Source organism: Euprymna scolopes, chromosome 36 (genome assembly GCF_053919585.1).
Source record: "Euprymna scolopes isolate OS-2025 chromosome 36, ASM5391958v1, whole genome shotgun sequence".
Taxonomy (NCBI): domain Eukaryota; kingdom Metazoa; phylum Mollusca; class Cephalopoda; order Sepiida; family Sepiolidae; genus Euprymna; species Euprymna scolopes.
In genome coordinates this window covers 77,785,256-77,794,383 of record NC_136517.1, presented here as the reverse complement: position 1 = coordinate 77,794,383, position 9,128 = coordinate 77,785,256, and the positions used below count along the sequence as shown (strand labels likewise).

General features: G+C 37.8%; 1 pseudogene; it reads left to right on the top strand.

Annotated features, from left to right (window-relative positions):
- Nucleotides 1-6,450: 6,450 nt before the first annotated feature.
- On the top strand, nt 6,451-6,566 carry LOC145260924 (5S ribosomal RNA; annotated as a pseudogene).
- Nucleotides 6,567-9,128: the final 2,562 nt, after the last annotated feature.

Here is a 9,128-nt window from a genome sequence, read left to right as displayed (position 1 = left end):
ACATGAGAACATGAGAACATCATTTGTAAATTTTAACATTGAGGAGTGGGTTGGGGTAACAAATATATGAAGTTAGTCATGTATATACGTTTTTCAATATCTATTTGAAAATATTGATTAATGAATACAAATTTAAAAACTAAAATAAAAGTAAAAATATACGTCCCGTTAAAAAGTGGAGAGGCGACGCACAAGAAAAAAGGAGGAGATAACCATCTCACCGCTTATGAAAGCGAAAATCAAGTACTAATACGTAACTGCTTATATCTCTGATAAAAATTAACAATACGAGATCTTATATTTAAGAAATATACGATAAAAATCGTGCATAAAATATGACAAGTTGTAATACAATAGTAAAACGCTAGACTGCCGATTGCGTATTTATAAGTTTGATCCCTTGTCAAGAAGTATAGCCATTCTGATGTCGTGTGATTCCCAGAAACGCGTGCCCAGAGATAACCTTTATGCATGTAAAAAAAATTTTTTTTAATTTCTTAATAAAATAAATATTTGAATATTTAATAAATAAAAAAATACGTTTTGGTAAGAAGTTGGGATGCAAACTAAAAAAGGGGAGGTAACCCTTCCATCACTTAGAAAAATGAAAATTAAATACAAATAAGCAACTGCTTATATTGGTAACAAAAAATCACAAATCACAATAACAAATGTTATATATATATATATATATATATATATATATATATATATATATATATATATATATAGAGAGAGAGAGAGAGAGAGAGAGAGATTGTGGTGTTTTATCATAGAACGGAAGACAGAGCAAAACCTCTTTACTAGGCTTTACCGAACTAATCTCACAGCCAATAATAAACGTAAGAGCAAATAATAAACGTAAGAGCGAGTAATAAACGTAAGAGCAAATAGTAAAGAGTAGGTAGCAGCAGTAAACGCAAGAACTGTTAGTAACAAAATGTTGAAGAAGAAAAAACTCAGTCCTTTTAAAAAGGAAAAGGAACGTGTGCAAAATCACGTGCCATAGAAACTTTTACTTTAACGAAAATATACCAATCTCCCCTCACTAGTAAGAGATATTGCAAGGTGTAGATTTTTTTTTCAAGGTACAGAGTTATCTTTGAAAGTGGCGATGTGTTTTATTTATAAGTCCAGTCGCTGGACTGGTTTACGGATTCAGCTAGACCGGCGTGGAAGCAGTTCAATATTCGAAGGACTGGCAGGTCTCTGCGAATTCTCTATATTTTCGGCATTAGGTGTATTGTCAACTGAACTTGTTTCAATCAAATGAGCCGGGCCTGCATTTGCAAGGTCGAGCTGAGTATTCTCACCAGGACTCTGAGGTCCATCAGAACGCGGAAAACGAGCCAAATGTCTTATCGCCACTGAATCCTCCCGGCCATCATTATGCCGTATTCTCGCATGCGTAGGGTTGGTCCCGAGGAGTTCCACTACCTCGACGATCGGGTCGTACTTTCTCCTGTTGCCAAACTGTTTCAATAGTACCTCCCCAGGTTCGAAGAACCAAACAGGTAAGGCAGTACCAGTAGAAGAGCGCCTTCAAATTTGAACAATCCTTCGTGGGGACTTGCATTCGTACTAGTGCATAGTAAGGGGCGAATAGAATTTAAAACATCAGGCAGAACGTCCTGCCAAGCACTAAGGAGTAACTGTTTAGATTCCAGGACCAATAATATTGAGTGCCAAATAACGCCATTATAGCGCTCGCACTGACTGTTTTCTCTTGGGTTGTATGCAGTAGTGTTACTGCACCCAACCGCAAGTCGCGTCAGGAAATTTCTGAACTTCCCGACACGAACGATATTCCTCTATCAGAATGGATGAAAGCGGGGAGTCCAAAAATAGAAAAAAATATTCGTCAGGCACTTCCCATTTATTTAGAAATAAAATTAATTCTCCTAGCGAGAAAGTCCCTTATACAATTAAACAATAAGCTTTGGACTAGAAAGGATACCCCTGATAATTTTGACATTGATGGGTGCTTCTGATTCTGCAGAAGTTACTGATTTAGTGGGACTCTTCTTACTGAAAGAATTTAAATACCACTTTAAACATATCCAAGGGGGTCTTTATAGAGACGATGCCCTTTTTACTACAACAGCCAGATCAAGAGAGTACAACAAAATTATTTAAAAATTACATAACTTCTTCAATAACTTTGGCCTTTCTATAATTATCGAACCAAACAAAAAAACTTCAAATTTTCTAGATGTTACATTTTATCTTAACACCGAAACTCATAGCCCCTATCATAAACCTAATCTTACACTTTTATACGTCCATAAATCTTCTAACCACCCCAACTCAATTATAAAATCTATAGTACCATCCATATTTAGAAGAATTTCTGCTCTTTCTGCTGATAAAAAAAAACTTTTAATCAAAATGCTACTTTCTTCAATAATTCTTTATGGAACTCAGGATACAAGGAAAAGATTAAATACAACAATTATGCTTTCCCTTCAGGCCGCCTTAAATCTGTAATCACACACAATATGACTCGTAAGAAACCAGATCAAATAAGAAGATCTGCCGCTATCAATAACAATGAACCAGTCTATATTTATAATCCAAACCAAAATACTAATCGTAATGCCTCTAACCCATCTAGTCGCATCAGGAGAAAGAAAAAATATTTGGTTTAATCCTCCATTTAGCGTAAATGTTAAAACTAATATACCTAAGGCATTCTTCAACATTGTACAAAACTCTTTCAAATACCCACACAGATATAGTTCTATTTTCAATAAAAATTCAATCTGGATTTCTTATTCAACAATGCCTAATTTAGCACAAAGAATCTTAACATCTAATAACAAAAAAATTAAATCAGCCCAAAGAATTCCTTTCCCAATTAAACCCAAAACTAACTGTAATTGTAATAACAAACATCTTTGCCCACTCAATAATGATTGCATCCATAAAGATGTTATATATTCTTGCACTATTACTGAGCTCCCACGCAATCCTCCCATAACAGACATTTCGGCTCCTATATGGTTGACTATTATAGAAAACTGATCACATATAATGATAGAAGATGTATCGAGACACAGGAATGGGTATGTTTGATCTGGCAGAACGGTGGTTCATTAAAATTGTGGGGGTTGCGTTCGCGGCTAGTCCACAAAGTATGGAAATAAAATATGTCACAAAGTTTAACAAGGTTTTTTAATATAGATCCACAGAATATTGTGATAAGTGTTTCAGTGTGAACAGGTATGGTATAATAAATTATGGGGTTTATTTATTTTATTTTTACTTTCATCGAATTTTGATTTGGTTTTGATACCCCCAAATTCGAAGCTATCTTTTTACAACCCTTCCTTTTCATAACCTATCATACTTTCATAAATCAGTGTAAATTCAGTGTGAACAGGTATGGTATAATAAATTATGGGGTTTATCTATTTTTTTTTTTTTTTACTTTTTTTTTACTTTCATCGAGTACTTTTGTTAGTATAATATAAAGCTGAACGTCTGTGTGTGGGTCTGGTCACGACTAGGCCACCTTTGTGGCCTTCTGGCCAAGATCAATGTGTAGTATCTGTTCCAGCAGATACTGCAAGCTATGACTAGCTATGACTAGCTATGACTAGCAAAGACCAGATGTGGGGGCAACCCCACATGCCTGACCTTTAACCAGCTCCCATTTCCCACCTCTCGGGAGCTGGTCCCCTTTTTCCCTTCCCCCTCCCTTCACTCCTCACATTAAAAATTGGCCTTGTGCCTAATTTGCTCGGTGGGGGAGCAAATAAATACCATCTGTTCCGGCAGATACTGCAAGCTATGACTAGCTATGACTAGCAAAGACCAGATGTGGGGGCAACCCCACATGCCTGACCTTTAACCAGCTCCCATTTCCCACGTCTCAGGAGCTGGTCCCCTTTTCCCTTCCCCCTCCCTTCACTCCTCACATTAAATATCCAGCTCCCCTACTCCCCGGGGAGGTGGTCCCCATTTCCCCTTCACTCCTCACTTTAAAGATCGGCCTTGTGCCTAATTTGCTCAGTGGGAGAGCAAATAAATACCTCAAAGTGTAGTATCTGTTCCGGCAGATACTGCAAGCAAAGACCCTATGGGGGGGGGCGACCCCACAGATAAGACCTTGGTCAATGTAGGGGCAACCCTTCATACCAATTGTCACTATCCAGCTCCCCTACTCCCCGGGGAGTTGGTCCCCATTTACCCTTCACTCCTCACATTAAATATTTGCCTTGTGCCGAATTTGCTCAGTGGGGGAGCAAATAGATACCTGGTCACAAATAGGCTTCTATATGGTTGACTGTTATAGAAAACTGATCACATATAATGATAGAAGATGTATCGAGACACAGGAATGGGTATGTTTGATCTGGCATAATGATGATTCATTAAAATTGTGGGGTCTGCGTACGCGCCTGCTCCACAAATAATGGAAATAAAAAATTTTAAAATTTTAAAAAAGACGTTTACAAGTGTTTTTGGTATAGATGTACATAATAATACTTTGATAAGTATGTTTTAACTTAAATAGGGAGGGTATAATAAAATTGTGGGGTCTGCATTCGCGCTTGGCCTCCATAGAATGGAAATAGGCACAAACTTTAATAAAGACTTTTCATATCTATCTGCGTAAGTACACTTTGATAATTATGTTTCAGTTTGAAGAAATATGGTATAATAAAATTATGGGGTGTTCATTCGCGCCTGACCTCCATAGATGGAAATATGTCAGAAAGTTTAACAAGGTTTTTAATATAGATCCACACAATATTATGATAAGTGTTTCAGTGTGAACAGGTATGGTATAATAAATTATGGGGTTTATTTATTTTATTTTTACTTTCATCGAATTTTGATTTGGTTTTGATACCCCCAAATTCGAAGCTATCTTTTTACAACCCTTCCTTTTCATAACCTATCATACTTTCATAAATCAGAGACCATTTTCTGTAGGCTGTTTTTGAACCCAGTCAACGATGGGTACTTTTGCTAGTATATATATATATATATATATATATAGTCATCCACATACAGTACTGTTTCACTGTTTCACAGCTCATCAGTGCGGCTAGACAGGCAACTACCTCAACCCAGGGTTGAAAATCGACCATCTAAACGACAGTCAAGGCTCCTAACCATTACACTATCGGCTGCTGCTGTGTGAGTCATGAGTTTAACGATGTTTTGACATCGTCCGAACTACCTCTGCTCGATTTGTTTGCACAACGAGGATCGCTTATATGCTAATGGTAATTCGTGTATCACTTCTCAATATGCTCAACTCAAGATGAGGAGCATTATAGGCATCCACATATACTACTGTTTCGCTGTTTCACAGTTATATATATATGTATATATAATGTTTTAAATGAAGATTAATTTATTATTTTCAATCCCACGTAGGAAATGATAATTACTGCCAGTCGGTGGGGGGGGGGGTGTCGAACCCAGTCACAGAGTCACCCGTGACTTCGTGGACTGATATTTATCCACTAAGCTTTCAAAAATTAGCACAGAAAATGAGGGAAATAAAAATCCACAGATGCCCATCTATTGGGCATAAACAGTAAACAGTTAGACAGTATTCAACGACTGACATCTGAATATGTGTTCGTGTAACCAGTTACATAAGTATTAGGTTGGTGCAAAAATAATGTTTTTTGACATTCGACTTCATGCGAAAATACGACATTATTTTTTGCACCAACCTTATAATAGCAACTCCAGCCTCTTCATTTACCACAGTGAAGGTTCCTGAAAATCTGGAGGACCTCATCTAACGTGCATATACGATACCTCTTGTATAAAAACAAATACTAAGCAATAACAACAAAAAAAAATAACAAAATTGTTAACTAACAAATAAAATAATGAGGTGCCTTCAATAAGTTTCCAGACTTTTTTTTTTTACATGGTAGTCACCACTTATCAAGGCCTGGAAGCCACTCAGGGATAAGGATTATTGCGTGTTACAGACATTTAAAATGGTCGTAAACTCTTGAAAATTCAGTATGTTATTGCTATACATCGTATGAGATGACAGATCAATTTTTATGATTTCAGATCAAAATGAACAGCTACAGCAGGAATTGGAATACATCCTACTAAAGCTTGATTATCACAGCTGGTGAATTTCTAAAATTCAATCTGGTCGTGAGTACATATTAGAAGAACGATATAAAATTCTTTTTTAAACTTGGAGAAAATGCCACAATGCTTCAGACCGCTTTTGGACCATCTTGCATTAACTGAGCATCAGTTCTTGAGTAGCATAAGAGATTCAAGGAAGGCAGGGAGTTTGTGACAGCTAATAAGAGGTGTAGGAGGAGTAAGGGAGTCAGAACACCAGAGTTGATTGGTCGTATATTCTGTGTGCCCTAATCGTTCAGCTGCATTGTGGATCCAGTGATACTCAACCACTTATGACGAAGATTATGGCGATAAAACCTGCTCCAGTCAGATGCATACGGCATGATCATGTTGATACTGGTTCCCGTCTGATCATCGAAGTTAAGCAACATTGAGCCTGGTCAGTACTAAAATGGGTGACCATTTGGGAATTCCAGGCGCTGTACGTGCTCTCTGCTTATCTCAGCATTTTTCCAGTAAGTCTTGGTCCTCTCTTTACCACTGAACCACAGCAGTGCCGATTCAGGAGACGTGTGGTTTGAGATTTTGTAACTCTTGCCTCACAATTACACGCGAAGCTACCCTTACAGGGGTGTCTATTGTTTCTTGAAACTGAACGGAGGTATCAGTCGAGTCAGATGTAGCTAAAAAGTCAATCCATCCACCTGAAAATGCGGAGAAGATTCGAAGTCCTTAACTCATTGCTAAAAAAAAAAAACTATCAAGTAGAGCGATTGGCATTCTATAATCCGAGAAGAGGAAAGGGGCGATCAGCAGCTGCTTCTAGCGAGATGGTCATCATTAGGGCTGTGACAACAGCATATTCTTTTCATTGTTTTGACTCTCTAGTATATATCCGTTAATATCTTATATATTTTTATAAAGACTGATGTGGTTCTCACTTGATTGACTGTGTCTTACTGTGTCACATATAAACTTGAGAGTCAAAAGAATGAAAAGAATATGCTGTTGTCACAGCCAATGATTACTAGAGTCATATACGGCATAATGACATTGACGTGCCGGTTTTTCCTAAGATCACTGCAGCTGAGCAACATTGAACCTGGCCAGTATGTAACATTGTCCGCAAACCAACACGTTGTAGCCTCAGTCACAAAGTAGACGAAGAATAGAAAAAGAACTTAAATTCATTTTTGCTGTTGTCGTACAATGACATTTATTTCTTTATTCTCGCATGACTTCTTGTTATGGTTGTGACGTCTCTCACATGAACATGCTCTCGAACATCATCCATGTCTCTAACATGATTGTTTTTTCGAACGTGCTCTCTCCTTTTTATAGTCTTCTTTTTCCTTACCATGACGGTATTTTGCTCATGGGTCGGTATTTTCATATAGCCGTCGGCGCTATGTTACAAGTACCAGACGGGTGATCATTTGGGAATATTAGGTGTTGTGCGTAGAAAGACCTCGACACTTTCATGCAAGAACTTCAAACACCTAACGACGCCGTCTCCCCTGATTGGGATACGCATGCAACTGAAGACCGCTTGTGAATCTTATATTCACCCTCAAAAAATTTTCTCTTTCAGATGAAACCTAAGTTAAGCAACATTGAGGCTAGTCAGTATCAGATAAGTGACCATTTGTGAGAAGCAGATGCTGTATTTAGGAGGGCGTCTACATCTTCTTGCAAGAACTGCAAGAACCTAACGACATTTCCTCTAGCCGGAATATACATGCGACTGCGGCCTCCTTGTTAATTTCATATCCCCCAAAACTTTCCTTTTTCAGATGAAGCCGAAGTTAAGCAGATGGGTCACCATTTAGGAATACCAGGTGCTGTACGTAGAACCTTGAATCTTTCTGCAAGCACTGCAAAAACTTAATGATGCCACATGTATATCCCTGGCCGAGATATACATGTGACTGGAGACCGCTTGTGAATTTAATATTTCCAAAAAACTATTATTCCCACAGAAGGAAGCGAGCTTGTCTCTGCTTTATCGTTATTTCCATGGCAAGTGCTCGTCTGAGCTCCAATCTATGGTCTACCCTCACCAAGCTTTCACCAAAAACACTCGTCTAGCTGAAACCACTGTCAATAATTTTCTCCACTTTATCTGTGCCTAAACCAAAATACAGACTCCATGAACAAAGCTTTTTTCTTAGAACTGCTCGCCTGTGGAACTCTCTTCCGTTTGCCTGTTTTCCATCTGACTACAAGTTGGTTGTCTTCAAGTCCAACATAAACAAATTCTTGATGAACCGTCCTTTTAAGTAATCCAATTTCCAAAATTCCACTATTAACGATTACTATATTATCCCACTGACTTCTGTACAATCAGTAACCCTTATCCTCGAGTGGTCTCAGGGCCTTGATAAGTGGTGACCTCTATGTAAAAAAAAAACTTCCTTCTTCATAGGAATTCGAGGTTAAACAATATTATGCTTAATCAGTAGTAGATGATTCACTGTTTGAGAATACTAGGCGCTGTATGTGGGAGAACCTGGACACCTGTCTGCAAGAACTGCAAAAACCTAACAACGTCATCTCACCTGACCAGGGTGTACATACGACTGGGGATCGCCTGTGAATTTAATATTCCCTTGATACTTACTCATTTGGAGGAAGCCAGTTTAAAACGCCTAGAGCAAATGTTCTGTGTTATAATGAGATGATTACCCATGTGAGAATGTGAATAAGATGCAGCACTGCCCTGCCTGTCCTCTACTTATCAATCGGCACCACAATATTATTGTAGCCCTTTTGTTAAAGCTGTAAAAGTATTTATGTAAGGTTAAGATAATGCTAGAATATATCTGGTTAATATGGTTTATCTCCAATATGCTTATAGGAGTCTGTAACATATTTCCATTATATGGACGCCTGGCGCGAACAGAAACCCCACGATATAATTATATCACTTTTAGACAGAACAGATACTATCCTTGGATCCTAATCAGAAGACCAAGAAGATATATTTTAGTTCAAAAGCGACATCGCTTTAAAAAAAAATTAATTCAATTATCGGGAGATCCTATTTATTA